Source organism: Equus caballus, chromosome 18 (genome assembly GCF_041296265.1).
Source record: "Equus caballus isolate H_3958 breed thoroughbred chromosome 18, TB-T2T, whole genome shotgun sequence".
NCBI classification, from domain to species: Eukaryota; Metazoa; Chordata; class Mammalia; order Perissodactyla; family Equidae; genus Equus; species Equus caballus.
In genome coordinates, this window is record NC_091701.1 from 12,397,448 (window position 1) to 12,414,077 (window position 16,630).

At 53.5% G+C, this 16,630-nt stretch overlaps 1 long non-coding RNA gene across 1 annotated transcript; it reads left to right on the top strand.

Annotated features, from left to right (window-relative positions):
• The first annotated feature begins 13,908 nt into the window (after positions 1-13,908).
• Positions 13,909-16,148, top strand: LOC138918704 (uncharacterized). Its single transcript, XR_011428405.1, has 2 exons — positions 13,909-14,339; positions 14,939-16,148. It is a non-coding gene; the product is annotated as an uncharacterized lncRNA (long non-coding RNA).
• Positions 16,149-16,630: the final 482 nt, after the last annotated feature.

The following is a 16,630-nucleotide window of genomic DNA, read 5'->3' on the forward strand; positions in this document are numbered from 1 at the left end:
TAGGCTGGTATGTATGCAACAATCCTGTGCAGATCCTTGTGGGGCTCCCTTGTTGACTCCCAGGCTAATAAGCCCCTGCATAATTGGGCCTGGAGCCGTGACTAAGTCTCGGGGCTCTGCTGCATAAATATGCAAACTCCCATTGACGGCCCAGCTCCATCACGGCTTCATTTCAAATTGAAGGCACAGCCCAGTGGCTCAGGGCCTCTCGCCATGCATAGTAAGGACACCCGCTAATCCTGCTAAAGCTCCTGGGGCTGGGGGGAGGGGGCGGCCAGCGTGGCCCATTGGAGAGTGTCCACTGAGGGCATGCAGTCCAGGCCCCTTTCAGACCTGACCCTCCCCGTGAGATCGATATGGACCTTACAAGTCTTCGGAAGGCTAGTTTCTTCTTTCTCTCCCCAGCTCCAGGATGCACACCAGGCACATCCAGACCCTGTTCAAGGCCACAGAGTCCGATGGGAGAAGTCTGCTGACCTCGAGCCTTTGAAAACCAGCTCCGCCATGTGTTCCATTCAAAATCTGCTTAATGGGGTATCCACTGTGCACATAGCACGTGGCAGGGGACCTGGTCGCTATCCTCCTTCAGTCTGGCTAATGACGGGAGTAATAATTATCAGTGATAACAGCCATAGTACTCCTTTTCCTTGATGAGTACTTACTACGAGGCACACATGGCTCATGTTGATGCAGGGAAGGCCAGCCGAAGAGTCGACAGAAAGATTTCTTGGACTCTCAAGGTCTGGCAGTGGTGCTCTTTTATTTAGAGAATAGTACGGAATAGCATGGGGACAGGACCCATGGGCAGTCAGAGCTCCTGCTGCTGCCCTGAGTTGAGGGTTAGGGCTAAATTTATAAGGCATGGGTACGTGACTTATTTGTACTGGAAAAAGAAAAGATGATGTAAAAAGTCATTAGATGATTTCAGTGCAGATGGGGTCTGGTTATTGTGCGGTCGTATAACTTTAGATACGAATCTGGCCATATAGATCGGCATGTAGGTGAGGATGCCCAGGGTTCTCTCCCTGGGGCAGCCCTAATTCATACCATAAAAATCCACCGGGTCATATAGATTGGCATGTAGGCCAGGTCACCTTGGGCTTCTCTACCTGGGGCAGCTTTAATCCACATCAACGTGACCTCATTTAAAACTCTCTGTGGCCCTACAAGATGGGTATTATTCTTTCCATCTCACAGCCGAGGGCACTGGGACTTGAGAAGGTAACTGACGTGTGCTCCAGGCCCACGGCTAAGAAGTGGCAGAGCCCGAGTTCAAGCCCAGCTCTGTGTGGGCACAAAGCCCCTCCTCTGCACAGCAGAGATGCTGAGGGGTGTGGGGAGACCATACGCGCATGGGGAGGGGCTGCCTGGATGGCTGCTCTGGGTACAAGGGATCTCCATCTGGAAGCAAGAGGGCCCAGGAGGGCTGGAGTGATCAGGAGGGCTTCCCGGAGGTGGTGACCCCTGAGTCAGGGTTTGCCATATAAGTTACAGTCATCATCCTTAGGGGACTTGCAATGAGGCTGAGCAGAAAAAACACACGATGAAAATCTGCTGGCTATTGATTTCTTCTCCAAAGACTTATTGAGTGCTTACCCTACCTACACTGAGCTCTGTGCTGGGTCCTGGGGTATGAAATGTCTTGAGATGTGTCCCAGGCCTGCAGACCCTCTCCATGGAGGAGAGGAGCCAGACAAGGGCCGGGGGCAAGAGCAGGGAGGAGATGGCACCAAGGAGGGAGTCATTGAGCTCTGGGTGAGGGTGGGGAGGGGGCGGGCAGGAGAGGAGAAACAAGGAGCCGTGGAGCCTTCCATCTCCTGGAAGACCACATCTAGGGAGGACCGGCAAGAGTTTGAGATGCGATTCTAGGGGGCAAGGACCAGCATGGCCAAAGCCGGGGAGGCACAGCTTGCCTCTAGGAGGGGTCTCCTGGAGCCTTTCTATCCGTGTGTATGTGTGGTGTGTGTGTGTATGTAGTGTATGTGTGTAGTGTGTTTGTGTAGGTTTATTGTGGCCGGGATGCTTGTGTGTGGGATGGGGCGCATGTGTATGCGGGTGCTTGTACATGTTGGGGTTGACAGTGTCCACTGTCATGGTGTTGCATCTGGCCCAGCATGTCCTATTACTCGGGCCATTCTTACCCCACGCAGGAAAGATGGAAGGGTTTTATGCCATTGGCTTATTCCTCTCCGTGCCAATACACGTAATAAACTTTGTGGCTGACTCTCTTTGAATGTGCTTGGAGTTTGTTCTGGGAGTGGGTCAGAGGTGGGATGGGGTCCAGGCTGAGGGCTGGATGATGGGCGAGTCAGGGGCTGGGGAGGAGCAACGTCTCAGGGCAGGGGCGTGGGTGTTAGGAGGGTCCCTGAGCTGCCTAAAGGAACCAAAATCATGATGTCCTGGAAACACAGATGCAGCCACTGGTCATGCAGCATTTTCCTGTATTTTATTTTACTTGATGGATACTTTCTAAAGCACATTGGCAGCTCTTTTCTCTCTCGTTTGTAGTGACACTCCAGTCCCCACACTCAGCAGCACAGTGAGATTGCAGAGAGCTCCTTTCCATTTGACTTCTGTAACGACCCTGGTTTCTGGGTGAGTCAACTGTTCCTCTCCATTTACCAGTAGAGGAAACTTAAGTTAAGATAAATGAAGGGAACGGTCTGAGGCCACAGAGCTGGTTAACAGTCATGCTGAGAATGGCCTCCTAGTCAGTTCAGTCGATTCTAAGGGCTTTTGTTGGCTCAAAGTGAGGGGTCTGAATGTGTAAACGTGATGGGAGCGGGAGCAAGCAGATAGATCCCCACCCCTATTCTAGGCTATATAGAGCAGACCGCTTTCCTACATGTACTCCAGCCCTCCCATAACCTCCTGGATATACCAACTAGAGCATCCATCCATCCATCTGCCTTCTACCCATCCATCCATCCATCCAGTCATCCATTCATCCATCTGTCCATCCATCCATCCATCCATCCACACATTCATCCATTTATCCAACATCCATACATTCAGTGCACACCTGTGTGCTAGGCCCTGGGTAAGGTGCCGAGAAGTGAGACAATCCCTACCCAAAAGAACTCTCTGATCAGTGACAGAGCTTCCAGAAGCCTCCATTCAGCCCTTCCTCACTTTCTCCAAACAGCTCCTTACTGAGAGAAATGGGGGTAGGACTCTCACCGAGCTCTCCCATCAGTGATTGGCCCAGAGGGAGCATGACAACCTCTGATGGGTCCACTCCCAAGTGACTGGCATCAGAGGACAAGAAGTTCCCCAGTGGTGAGAGTGAAATCGTGAGGCAAAGCTCAAGGTCTCTGCTACCAATGAATGAGGCAGCCAGGGAGCGGGCTTCTCACCTAAGGCACAGCCCAGGTGCTTCCTGCCACTTCTGCAGACCCTGAAAGTCTGGGGCACAGCTCGCCTCTTGCCTTGAGTTTGGTTGTGCCGTATGCCACGTGTGGGGTTTGTCTGAACCCTTGCTTGGCCCCTGGCTGCAGGCTGCTCAGCTGGCCACCCTTGCTGAGGGGTTGCAGGGGGTACCTTGCATGGGCACCCCAATTTCTGGAGGGCACTTCCTGGGTCCTGTGCTTGGTCAGCGTCAGTGTCGAGTCGTCTGGCTGCAGAGGGAGAAACTTCTGTGTCTGTGTCTTACTCTTCTTCTGCTAAGTTCCTAGTCAGAGGGGAGGGCTTCTCGTGGGACTAAGGAAGGAGCAAGCCCGCTGCCCGGCCTGGTGCTCACGAGGCTGGGGACAGGAAGAGGCCGTCTTGCCGCTGAGCTCCGGGACCTGAGCACCGTGAGAGCTTGCCTCGAAGATGTGTGTTTTGGGCAGCTGCCTAGCTAGTTCCCACTCCCCACCGCCAGCTGCCGCCGTTCACACCACTGCACTGACACGGTTGCCAAGTTAGGGATCCCGTGGCTCCAGCCGTCAAACAGCAAGTAATTGTTTCCACCGTGCGAGAAGCCGTCAGTCCCGGGTGTTGGCGGCAGCGGCAGAGGGCCAGAGGCCCGGGCAGGGTTTTCCTAACTGCCTCTCCACTATTCCCATCCCAGGAGGACGGGGCAAAGGAAAGCCCAGCACCATTCACGCCCGCTTCACCTGCGGCTCCTTGTGTGGTTGACCTCCCATGTTCCGCCGTGCTTAGAGGGAACCTCCAGGTCCCAAAGTGTGTGGACCGGCCCATCGTGAGCCGGCCGCCTCCGCCCGCTTCTCCCTCCGCCTTGCTCCACAGCCGAAGGGAGCTTCTTGTCCTCCCCTGACCCCCCACGGAGGCTCCTTCTGACGCCCACGCAGGGCCAGGACTAGGGTGAGGTGCACAATTTAAGGGGTGCCGAAAAACTCAGTTACCAGGATAAATAATTTTAATGCAATATTTAAACCATCAAAATCAATGTAATCCATGATAAACAAAATATCAAAATTTTAAATAAAGATACCATCAGTTCAGGAAATTGAGCATATCTTTTTCCTTCAGGGTGGATTCTTGATTCTTATTTTATCCCAGACGGACACCAGGTTGTGGGAGGAGAGGGAAAAAAGAGGGAGAATGGAGCACAGAGAATTCAGGAAAAGAGTGACTGGCTATAGTAATCTTAATAAGAGTAACGTTCCTGTTACTGTCCATCCGTTGTTTATTGCCACGTACTCAGTGCCAGGTACCGTGCTGCAAGCTTGACTTTTGTGACCTCGTTTTTCCCTTCAGAGGTAGGTGTGACTATGTTTGCTTCATGGACTTGGAACCTGAGAAACAGAAAGGTACAGTAGCTCTCCCAGAGTCACACAGCTGGGTGGGGTGGAGCTGGAACTGAAACCCAGGTCTGACTTCAAGGCCTGTCCTCCTCCAAGATGTCACGGGACGCCCGCGAGGGATGCTTCTGTCTGTGTCTTTCTCCCTGTCCCAACAAGGATGACGACTGTATCAACAGGTAAAATTTACTAGGCTCTGCTATGTGCCAGGGTCTCTTCTCAGCGCTTTAAATATGTTGTCTCATTTAATCCTCCCAACCACCATTATCTTCGTTTTACATATGAGGAAACTGAGGCACAGGAAGGTTAGTAACTCGCCCAAGTTCCCAGAGATAGTAAGTGGCAGAGCTGCCCCAGGCTGATACCCCAGTTGACATCCTGCCTGGCTGGGGAGAGGATGCTTCAGGTGCTTATCTGGACCGGGACTGTCCCCACCCACGTGCAGGGGGTAGGGAAGACATTGCCAATCCCACCAGCCCTGGCCCAGGCCCCAGCCTCATGAGTTCCCGGGCCGGTACCCAGGCCAGGGCCTTTCCCACCCTCTCTTGGACGGGCGCCTGTCACCGTGGCCCTGCCGCCATCGGTGCCGTGCTCAGCAGAAGCTGTCATCCTCGTGGAAACCTGCCAGGGGGACAATGAAGGCATTCAGGGGCTGTTATTTATTTATTTCTCAATAAAGAAACTTCATGAATAGATGGATATTTATTCACCTAATTCACTTTTGCAAATGCAGTGTCCTTCAAAGGATGATTTGTTTGCTGAGCGGGGCTGAGGCGGAAGGTTAAAAATAGCTCCCGGCAGTACCGTATTTCTCAGTAAATCAGTGTTGATAATTTAATAATAAAATTAGTCTTCCATCAGGTACCAGATAACGCTCCTCCTACATGCAAATCGAATTCAGCTTCCCACCCAACGTGAGCCATTTGCGAGGCTACTAATTCAGCAGCCTCTGTTTTGGGGCACTAAATTTAGAGGCTTTCCTTTGTGGGTCAATAGGAGAGCCTCGAAAATGCCTGTCTCACTGGTGTGGTCATTCGCAGCGTTCGCCACGTTCAGAATGCAGACGGCCAGCTGGCCTCCAACTTCAGAGCCCCCGCATGCAGCCTGGTGGAAAAGACCCCCACTGCACACCTGTCCACTGGTGAGATCACTCTACATCGCTTCCAGTTTGGGGGCAGAGGGACTCTCTCCTTCAAGGTACATTTCATTTCCTCTCCAGAAAAATTTCATGGCCACCTACTGGGTACCTAGTCCTGCAGTAGGTGCTGGGACAGCAGAGATGGCCTAGATGCTGTCTGCAAAGACTCATACGTGGTCTGGTGGAGGGACAGGACAGACACATCAAGGGGCGTCATGGTAGAAGGACAATGAGAGGGCCATGAAGAAGACCCAGGGGAGCACAGCAGAAGGAAAGGCTAATGTCGCCTGTGAAGGAAAGAGCACATGATCCAGGAAGGCCTGCCCTCGAAAGAGACAACTATACTGTGTTTTGTGGGATGAATAGGAGTTCTCCAGACTATTGGGTCAGAGTTGGTGGCACCAGAGAGGACATTCCAGGCGAAGGAAATGGTATATACAAAGGTGTGGATGCATGGGACAGGGTACTGTCTAGAGAAATTAAAATTGGTTCTTTGTAGCCAAAGACTAGCAAGAGGGACGCTGGAGAGCTCAGTGGGGGCCACAGGGCCTGTGTGACGTGAGAGAGAGCTGAGGTGTCTGTCGGAGGGCCTGAGGAACCAGGGGGCGTGGTGGGGGGGACGACAGACGTCTATTTTGAAAGATCTTTCAGGACACAATGTGGAGGGAGGGTGGGTGGAGGAGGGCCCGATGATTCCCTCCCCCTCTAAGGCCTGAGCACCTCATTTTCTAAAGGGCAAGTGGGGCGCTCTGTGAATGACGCAGGAGCAAACTGAAACTAGAGGAAGAGCCGCCCCAGGAAGAGTTGAGAGGGCAAGGAGATCTCCCTGTCTGAGCCCTCAGGGTGGGAGCGTCAGGCCCTGCCCACCTGGGGCGAGAGAGTCAACACGCTCCCCTACTGGGCTGACGGGTTCAGTCTACACTCCATTCCCACACGGATCACGTAACCTGATCCAGACCTCAACCCGCTGAGATTGACAGGGTGGACTGTATGACTCCCATTTTACGGAAGAGGGAACCGAGGCTCAGAGAGGCGACGTGACCTGCCCGAGGTCACTCAGCTAAGAAACGTCCGAACTGGAACTTCAGATCAAGTTCTCTTAATTCCTAGTCCAGGCTCTTTTAGGGCATAATTCTCATTTCCATGAGTTGGACACACACGATGATTTTCTTTTCTTATACACAGGAAATGGGAGATAGAGGATTAGAGTGGCTTGCTCAAGATCATGTAGATCTGAGGCCCAAATTTAGATTCCCTTCTCCTGAGGCCCCATTCATTCATTCATTCATTCATTGTGTTACTACTGTCATCGGCTCGGCCCCCCGGGGCCTCCTGTCCTCATTCACTGTTCCTGGGCACACCGGCCTCCTTGACGTTTTGTAACCAGCCACGCACCCTCCCGCTCGCTCGTGGCCCTTGCTCTTGCTGCCCCTCTCTCTGGAGGGCTTTTCCCAGGGTATCATCCCAGCTCCTTCTCTTGCCTCATTCAGGTCTCCCTGAAATGGCACCTCCTCAGAGAGGCCTTCCCGGACCTCCCCACCTGCCACAGCACATCCCATCACTCTGTCCCCCTCTCCGGCTTCAGTTTCTGTCTGGCACTTGCTCCGACACTGCTGTTTCTTCGTCCATCTCCCCAGCTGGAAAGTCAGACCCAGGAGGGCAGAGACTTTGCTTCTGTAGTTTATTTCCTGTCTTGTTGCAAGGAGGCGCCTGATAAATGTTTGTTGAGTGAATGCATGTTGCAAGTGAATGCTGCCCCCAAATGCAAGGTACTGTCCTAGGATCCGAGATGAGCTCTCTCCATAGGAGCTGGTTCACGATGTGCTGGGGAGACAGGCCTGTAGGCCCTCACCGTGTGCCAGTGTGACAAAGGCAGTGTCGATGTGCACGTCCTCACAGGCCGTGAACAGCCTGGAGCTCTTTTCACTGCAACACCAGTTGGGGGTGAAGGAAGGAAGTGTGCAGAGAACTGGGGCCACAGCTGGCTGACTTGCACTAGCTCAGATGTCTTTTAGAATGAATGCAAGTCCTGAACAAACGTAGAGGACAGTCAGATTGCACCTAAAATTAGGCCCAGAAAATCACCTTAGTTACAAACACTCACTTAGTTACAAACACTGCCTTTGTTTATGTCTCCCGCTCTGGGTCTCAGTTTACCGAGCAACGAAGTGAACAGAAACGTCCTGGTTTTGCTGAGCTCATGAAGCCTGACTTTCTGTCACTCCTTCCAGGGGAATCAGTCTGGAATTCCCATTCCTTCCTTTTTCCTGTATCTTTATCATCCACTGAGTGTTCAGCTCTAAGCTGGAACGGGAGATGCTGGAAACCTCGCCCTCATCCCTCCCCCATTCCCCCAGAGAGGCTGGGGCCTCGGGCATGAGGCCCCCTTCTGGCCCCAGAGAGCCACAGTGGAGGGACTAGGGAGCCAGCCAGGAGCAGGCAGGTCTGCAGCCTTGAGAGCTGGCTCCTGCAGATGTAGTTAGAAGACAAGTACATTTTATTCTAGAATAAAAGGGCTTTTAAGAAAAATACAGAAATGCTTAGGGGAAAGTTAAGGGGGAAAAAAGGAAGGCAGTGGAATGTTTACACTCCATCAATGCCTGGGAAGAGCCGATGTCAATGACGCACTCATCTGGGTATTGGGCTGGTGAGGGTGGCAGCGGGAGGCCAGGCTCCCCACTCTGCACCCCCCATCCCCTCCCCCATCCCCTGAGGAGCTAGAAACCTCTGCTCCCAGCCTCCTGCCAGCTCCACTCAGCTGTTCAACCACCACCTCAATCTCAACAAGTTCAAAACAAACTCCCGGATCCCCCACCCAGAGCTGTTAACCAGCTGGTAGACGCCAGGAGGGCCATGTTCCTGGGTTAAAATATTTACATATTTTATTTAAATACTTCCACATTGGCTAATGAATAGCCACCGCCCTGGGCCACCCCAGCTGCCCTGGCCTCTCCCCTGGGGACACCGGGACCTCCCCATGCTGCAGCAACTAAAGGGCTAACCGGCAGCGTGGTTGGGGTCTTTGAGGAGCCCGCTCAGCTCCAGGTCTCTCGTGGCCGGTCAGTGCCAATGCTCATGGGTTTCTGAGTATGTTGAATATTCCCCTACTCCCAGCCTCTCATACGCTCACAGCTCACTCTTCCTCTCCATGCACGCAAAGCGTGTGCCATCGACACAGGTGCCCAAGGGAACATCTCCGGGGCAGTTCATGGAGGTCTCCCAACTCCCACACAAGGCAGCCCCAGGGTCCTGCATCAGCTCCAAGACTCCATGAGGGCTGCACTGTGCTTGCCTGTTCCCTGCCGGATCCTCAGCCTGAAGCCTGGCACTCGATCGGCTCTGACAAACGGCGCACTGTGGTTGGCTGAATGAGGCCCCCAAAGATGTCCGCATCTTAATCTCAGGAAATTCAGACACTGTGAATGTTACTTTATACGGAAAGAGAGACTTTGTAGACGTGATTAAGTTAAGAACCTTGAGATGGGGAGGTTATCCTGGATCATCCGGTTCTGCTCAACGTAATCTCGTGTCCTTAAAAGAGGGAGGCAGGGGGAGCTTTGATACAAAAGAGGAGGCTGCGTGATCTCAGAGGCAGAGATTTGAATGATGCGGCTGCAAGCTAAGGGATGCAGGCGGCCACCAGGCCTGGGAGAGGCAGGGGACAGAGTCTCGCCTGGAGTCTTCAGAAGGAATCAGCCCTGCTAACACCTTGATTTTGGATCCTGCCCCGTGGGACTCAGTCCACATGTCTGGCCTCCAGAACTGGAAGAGAATGAGTTTCTGCTGTTCTAAGCCACCAATTTTGTGGTAATTTGTTACAGCAGCCATAAGACACTGGTCTTGACTCAACTCATCTTGACAAGACACCCAACTCATCTTGACCTCTGGCAAGGCTGGTAGATTACAACACTGTGGCGAAGAAAACCGCTCAAGACTGTGGCCCACAGCCTCTCTGAGACGCAAAACCACTCCTGTTCGGTCCACCCCTCACTGCCCTATCAGCTTCCTCAAGGGCTCCCTGTTACCTTGGCAGCCCCAGGGGTGTCAGCCAGCACACGGGTCCTCGTGACCTGCCCCTGCTGGCCCCTTCTCTGCTGGTCATTGTCTCCCCCGTTCCCACACTCCAGGTGTCAGTCAAGCCAAACCACCGACATTTTCATTTTCCTCAAGTCTCATGCCCGGCAGTCTGACTCCTCAGAGCTTTTGTTCCAAATCAGTCACTGTTGCCTGGAAAGCCCCATCCTCTTCACTTGGTCACTTTCCACGTGTCCTTCAAGCTGGCCCAGGAGTCTCCTCCTCCAGGAAGCCTCCCCTGCTAGCCCCGGGGCCGGGTTCTGTTTATACTCCCACAGGGCCTGGCGTTGCCCGGCCCGATCGCTCTGGCCAACATAGTCTGTGTCTCCCACTCCCTGGGAGGGGAGCCCCCAATGTTGAAGAGTGAGGACACGATGCTCCGCACCCACCTTGCTGGCGACAGGCCGGGCTTTTGCTGGCTTCCATCCAGGGCCACAGGGCAGGTACGGATACCTGAGGTCTGTCACATGCTGCGGGCAGACCCACCATGGGGGAGGGAGAGGCCCAGTCCCCCAGCTCCTCTTTCCATCCCTTCCAGGTGTTTATATTTTAGTTACAAATTAGATAGAACCCATTTTTCATCTTGCCTTTTTCTTCCATAATCCCATGGGGATTTTTTTTCATAAGTATCAGACATTCTGTAGATAATATACATAAGCAAGTAAGGGACAAAGATGTTCTTTTTATTTTTCTTTACTAGAAAGTAGCTTGCATGATTTTTTTTTCTGGCTCATAAAAGTCCCACATGTTCAATGGAGAAAACTCAGACACTGTGCAAACGACATTGCTTTGGGGGATGCAGGGGGCGCGGCCATGCTGACTTCTTTCTCCCTCCCAGCCAGCCCCCCAGGGGCCCCCGTTCCCCTCTCCCGTGCCCCCCAGTGCCAGCACTGCAGCCTGGAGCCTTCCTCCCCAGTGTCCTCAGTCTGTGGTCTCCTTGCAGACTCCTCATACCCTCTTTCTCTCCATCCCCACAGCCGTTGCCATCTACCTCTCTCACACAGATGTCTACGGTGGCTCCCACCTTCCTTCTTCTCTAGTTTCCCCCCAGCCCTCATTTGTGTGGCCACTGCACTGGGACCTCATCTTGACGTTGCCCCCTCTTTCCTCACGTGGTTGCCCATCACCCACCTCCCCAAGGCCTATCTGTGGGCCTGTCTCACACCAGCCCCTACTCACCCTTCTCTGACTGCACTGGGTTTCCCTGGTCTCTGTGATGGGCCCACCTGGGCTCTGCTGCCTGTGACCTTGACTTCCCTGTGGTGCCTTTGGGTTTAAGAACAATATTCAGGGCCAGCCCTGGTGTCTTAATGGTTAAGTTTGGCACACTTCTCTTTGACAGCCTGGGTTTTGTTCCCGGGTGTGGACCTACACCACTCGTCTGTCAGTGGCCATGCTCTGGTGGCGGTTCGTATAAGAGCATCTTGAGGGGAAGATTGGCAGCAGATGTTAGCTCAGGGCAAATCTTCCTCAAGGAAAAAAAAAAAAAAGAAACAACATTCACCCTACTTCTGGCCCTGCAGGAGGCCCTTCTATGACTGGGAAGCAGGGGAGGGATGAGGTCGAGGGGTTAGGAAATGGCTGGGGAGGGAGGAGGGCCCAGGATGTGGGGCAGGCCTGCGTCGGAGAAGAGGGAAGGCCCCCAGTCTCAGGATGATTTGCACAGTGAGGGAGCCTGGGCAGGTCCGGAGCTGACCCTGCAGGCCAGAAGCCGAGGGCCCAGGAGAGGAGAATGCATGCCCTGCCAGGTTGCCAGGGGCCCACGGAGGAGGTGATGCTCTCACTGTCTCTCCAGGGGCTCCGGTGGGCGGGAGATGTCCCAGAGAGCAGACCAAGGATGGCGGTGTTCTTGGAATGCATCTGCCTGAAACCAGCCGAATGCTCCTCCTCAGCCAGCTTGGCTTGTCCAGTCCTGTCCTAGCCTGGGTCTGCCGCTGAGTCACCAATACTGAGCACCTGCTGTATGCCCAAGCCTGTGCTGGGCCTATGGGCTGCGTACCAGAGGCAGAGAAAAGAACTCGTGTTATCTGAGCACTTGGCACGTACCAGGCCTGGTGCTAAGTGCTTTACGTGGATTATGTCATTTAATGCCCATGACAATCCTATGAGGCCAGGAACTGTTTTCTCATTTTACAGGGAAAAAGCTAAGAAGGGCAGAGCGGGAGTTCAAATGCATGTCTTTCTTTCTCCGACTCCACAGAAAGGCTGAAGTCCCCGGGCCTGATGGAGGTGACAGCAGACCAAGGAGGCAGGCCCTGGGTGCTCCTGTAGTGAAGTCCCTCCAGGGCTGTATCTGTCACCCTTGAGGTGCTGCCAGTTCAGGGAGAAGAGCTGACTGCGAGGAACTGACACCTGGCTGCCTCAAAGATGTTGATGTTTCCGGCTAGGATTACAGAGAAGCTTCTCTGGGTGGAGGGTGTTGGGAGGGGGGTGCTGTGGGATACAGGGAAGGGCCCAGGGTTAGGAGCGCAGTTGTCAGGAGGCCGGGTGCTGTCACTAACTCCGTGGGGCTTGGGGAAGGGACTGGAGAGGCGGGGGCTCTGGGCCAGGCCACGGGTGGGAGGTCTCTGGCTGTGGAACAGCTGCTGGGGGTGGGGTGGGGGTGGGGGGCAGCCCTGCCCCGTAACCTCTGTAAAATGAGGGTTGAACCAGGTCAGCTGGAAAGTCCCGCCTCTCTCTGGCTGCCGTGGTCCTGGGATTCTGGGCCAGCAGCGTCACAGAGCAAAGCTGGGAGCTCCTCAATGGCAGGGCCACACCTGTCCAGTTCACACTGCCTCCTCAGGGCCTGGCATCTCCCAGTAGGTGCTCATGGAGAGAATGAATGACTGAAGGGAGTGAATGAATGAATGAGTGCCCCCTACAGGCTGGAGCTTCCACCATCTGGACAGAAAGTGGCAGGGGTGGGAAAAGCCATCGGTCACAGGTGGGACCTTTGCACCACTGCCCAGAGGACCAAGGCCAATGCCAACACGTGGGGGGACAGAAAATGGGGAGGGCCTGTTCCAGCTCTGTCTTAATCCTGTAAATCCAGGCAAGGAGATTTTAATTACTTAGCTTTAAGCGGTTTCACTTTTCAATTAAAGTCATCAAGTAAACATTTAGAAATTAGTGCCTGTGTTAGGCATCAGCAGCACAAGTGGAGCCCCCTCAAGATGCTGAACTAGCCAGGGGAGGAGCGTGGCTGCATGTGAGCTTCACCCAGCCTGTCACCCTATCCATGGGCTGCCACAGGACAGGATCTGGGAGCTTCGGGGGCGGGTGTGCCCCAAAGCATCTGGCTCCTACGACTCACTTTTCTAGCAACAGAATCACCCAGGCTCAGATGGGGAGCGGTGTCAGCCCAAACCACGGCCAGGGACCAGGAATCATGGAGCCCGTGCAGGCTGCGCACACAGAGGGTGCTGAGCTGGCACTGGTTGATCTGGTCTGCGGTGGAGGGAGCAGCAGGACTCCGGCCCCAGGGGAGGGCTGTGGTGGGGCTCTGACCCGGGCAAGAGAGCTCTGGGGGAACTCTGGCTTGTCCTGTGTTGCCCTTTGCAGGGACTAAGCTAGGAGCGGGTTGGGGAGAAAGGAACTAGGGGTTCACTCCAGGCCCCTGTGGGTGCTCTTTGGCCGCGAAGCAGCCACTTCTGGGCAAATCCTAACTGGAGAACTAACAGCCTTATCTGGCCCCATAAAGGAGAACTCAGGAGGCCACTGGCTGCCTCTGGAGGAAGATGCTGGTTTTCTTGGAGCCTGAGGTGTCAGAGGAGTCCCCAGGGTTCTTTCGTCAGTGCTACAGACTAAATCATGACCCCTCAACATTCATAAGCTGAAGCCCTAACCCCCAGTGTGACTGTGTTTGGAGTCCAGCCCATACGGAGGTAATTAAGATTAAATGAGGTCATAGGGTGGGGCCCTGATCCTATACGATTAGTGTCCTTATAAGAAGAGACACAAGAGAGCTTCCTTGCTCTCACTCCATCTCGTGAGCACACAGCAAGGAGGCAGCCAACTGTAAGCCAGGAGGAGGACCTTACCAGAACCAAGTCAGCCCGCACGTTCATCTTGGATTTCCAGCCTCCAAAGCTGTGAGAAGCGAATTCCTGTCGTGCAAGCCACCCAGGCTGTGGCATTCTGTTCGGGCAGCTGAGATGACTAAGGTAGTCCGTGACATTCCTCACAGTGCTCTGAGCTTCCAGCCCTGGGAGGAGGCTGAGCAATCATGGCAATGGTCAAGGATGCAGTTAGGAAGTGGCAGCTGGGGCCAGAGCCAGGCCCATCTTGCAGCTTCTAAGCCGGGTGCCTTTGAAGACCGAGCGCTGATGATGGTGACGATGGTGGCAGAAGTCACATGGAACGTAATAGAACAAAAGAAACGGAGCTGGCTACCGAATACGGAGGTAACAAGGGTCAAAACCGAAACAGACTCACAAAGGGTCAGAAGCATTTGTGGATGTCAGGGTCTCAGAGGCTCTAAGGGGGATAGGCCACCCTTTCCAGCCGGGACTCGCCTGGGCGCCCACCCTGTCTCCTTACACTGTCTCAGGGATCTGATTCCAGGGTTTAGAATCAATGTTTGTGACTGAATCCTGGAGGGAGAGACTCAAAGTGGGGACCCCAGGATGCTACACATTGTGGACTCTGCTTCAGCTGGGGATCTCAGGTGGCCTGGGGACCCTCCATCCATCTAGCCCATGAAACAACCACAAGTGGGCTCTGTTTTCCCAGGCCAGCTACCTTCCTGTGATCAGAGCGACCACATGGACTCCTTTCCATTATCCTCAGACACCTTTGGGACCACAGGGTCCCGTCCCTGCCCCAGAGATGGGCTTCTCACTCTGGCTGGGGAAGGGGCTGTGAGGAGGCCAAAGTGAACAGAAATACGTCCAAATGGTTCTGGGGTTCATGCCAGCATATAAATAGCACAACGCCAGGATAATTCTTTTCAAAGAGATTATCTGAAAGAGTTTACATTAATGCAACATGTCATCTTTTCCAGGAGCCATCTTTGAGATCAGAAGCTGTGGCTGGGCACCAGCTCAACACCCCGGGGGTGATTAAACAAAACGTCAAGAACTGAAATGATGTTATTAGGCAAGGAGGGACTCTGAACTTGGGCTAGTGAGGGAAAATCTGGGCGTGGGAGAAGGAAGCCCCACCTGCTCCCAGGCTCGGGGCGTGTGCGGGGATCCCTGAGCCATCTGCAGGCGTGGCTTCAGGGCTAGGTTTGCAACTCGCTTGCTGTGTGGCTTGGACTAAACAGTTGCCCTCTCTGAGCCCAATCTCCTCACTTTCAAGGGAGGCGGATGTCTCTTAGGTGTCTTCAAGGTCTGTGTTTCTCTGAATGATGAATATTTAATATGATTATGCTGTACGGAGATTTGTAGCATGCTTTTTCTTAAATTATGGTTTTTGAAGTACATATCTCTAGTTTCCGCACATGCTCGTGACCAATTATTTGTTGGTCTTTGGGGAAGATTTGGGACTTTGTTCTTGTTCCTTTAATTATCCCATTGACAGCTGTGTTCCACCGACCCAGGGGGACAGCCCTTGTCTTCTAGGCCGTGAGTACCGACCAGTTAGCTAATAGTTAAGGGTCACAGTGTTACAGGCTCTTAACATCAGCCCTGATATCAGTTCCCCCACATTGAACCCAGCAGATATGGGGTTAAAACTAAAACCCACCACCCCCTTTCCTGCTTCTCTAGCTCCACTCATATGTAAATACCTGTTTCTCTAAACTTGGACTCTTTGAGCTTTACAACTAAATGGGAGTTACAAATTGTTAAAAGCCCAGGTGGCCTGGAGTTGGAGGCACACTGAAGTTTAACTCATCATGTGTCCTTGAGTTTGCCAGGAAAGCCGCTGTCTCGAGTATCAAGGAGCGGAGGCTTCCCAGACCTCAACTCCTCAACTCCCGGCGCTCGAACCCGCCCCGCCTCAAACAAGAAGAGGAGACAACAAAGGACGCCCACTTGCCATCCTCCTATCTCACCCTCCCCCCCGCCTGGCTGCAAGCAGCCTTTCAAGGCCAAACGCAGGCTGGTGGGAAAGCACCGAGCTGCACAAGCTACGTGTTCCACCCTCCCCTACCCAAAACCCCAAATAAAAATCCCTACCCATTCCTCATCGGGGAGCTAGCAATTTTTGAGGCATGAGCCCTTGCTTTGCTCCCTGTGCCTGGCATAGTAAAAACCTTTCCTCTTCCACTCAAGTCTCTGTTCTCGTTATTTGGATTGGCATCGGGTTCAGAGACCGAACTTTCGGTTACAACAGAATAATCTTTCTAAAGAGGATGGGCTTTGGCCTCACCCAGAGCTGGTGTGAATCCAGGCCCCTCTATTTAATGGCTGTGTGGCTCTGGGCAGGATCCTAAATCGTACTGAGCCCGGATTTCCTTGTGTATAAAATAGAATGAATTTCAATTACCTGGTGGAATTGTTGGAGGAGTACATGAAATGGCACAGGAGAGAGGACTCCAGCTAAATGGTAACCAGACGACTGAGGTTCACTTGATACTACCATCATTCTCAGGCTTGTATTGTTAATTCTGCTTCTTCCTTTATCTTGTCTCCCCAAGTACACTCTCCGGTCCTCGTGGGCAGGAATGGTGCGTGGTCTCTTGCAGCCTCCCTCAGAGCCCAGAGCACAGCCTTGCGGGTAGTGCTATTGGCTCTTTGTCTTTGAAATG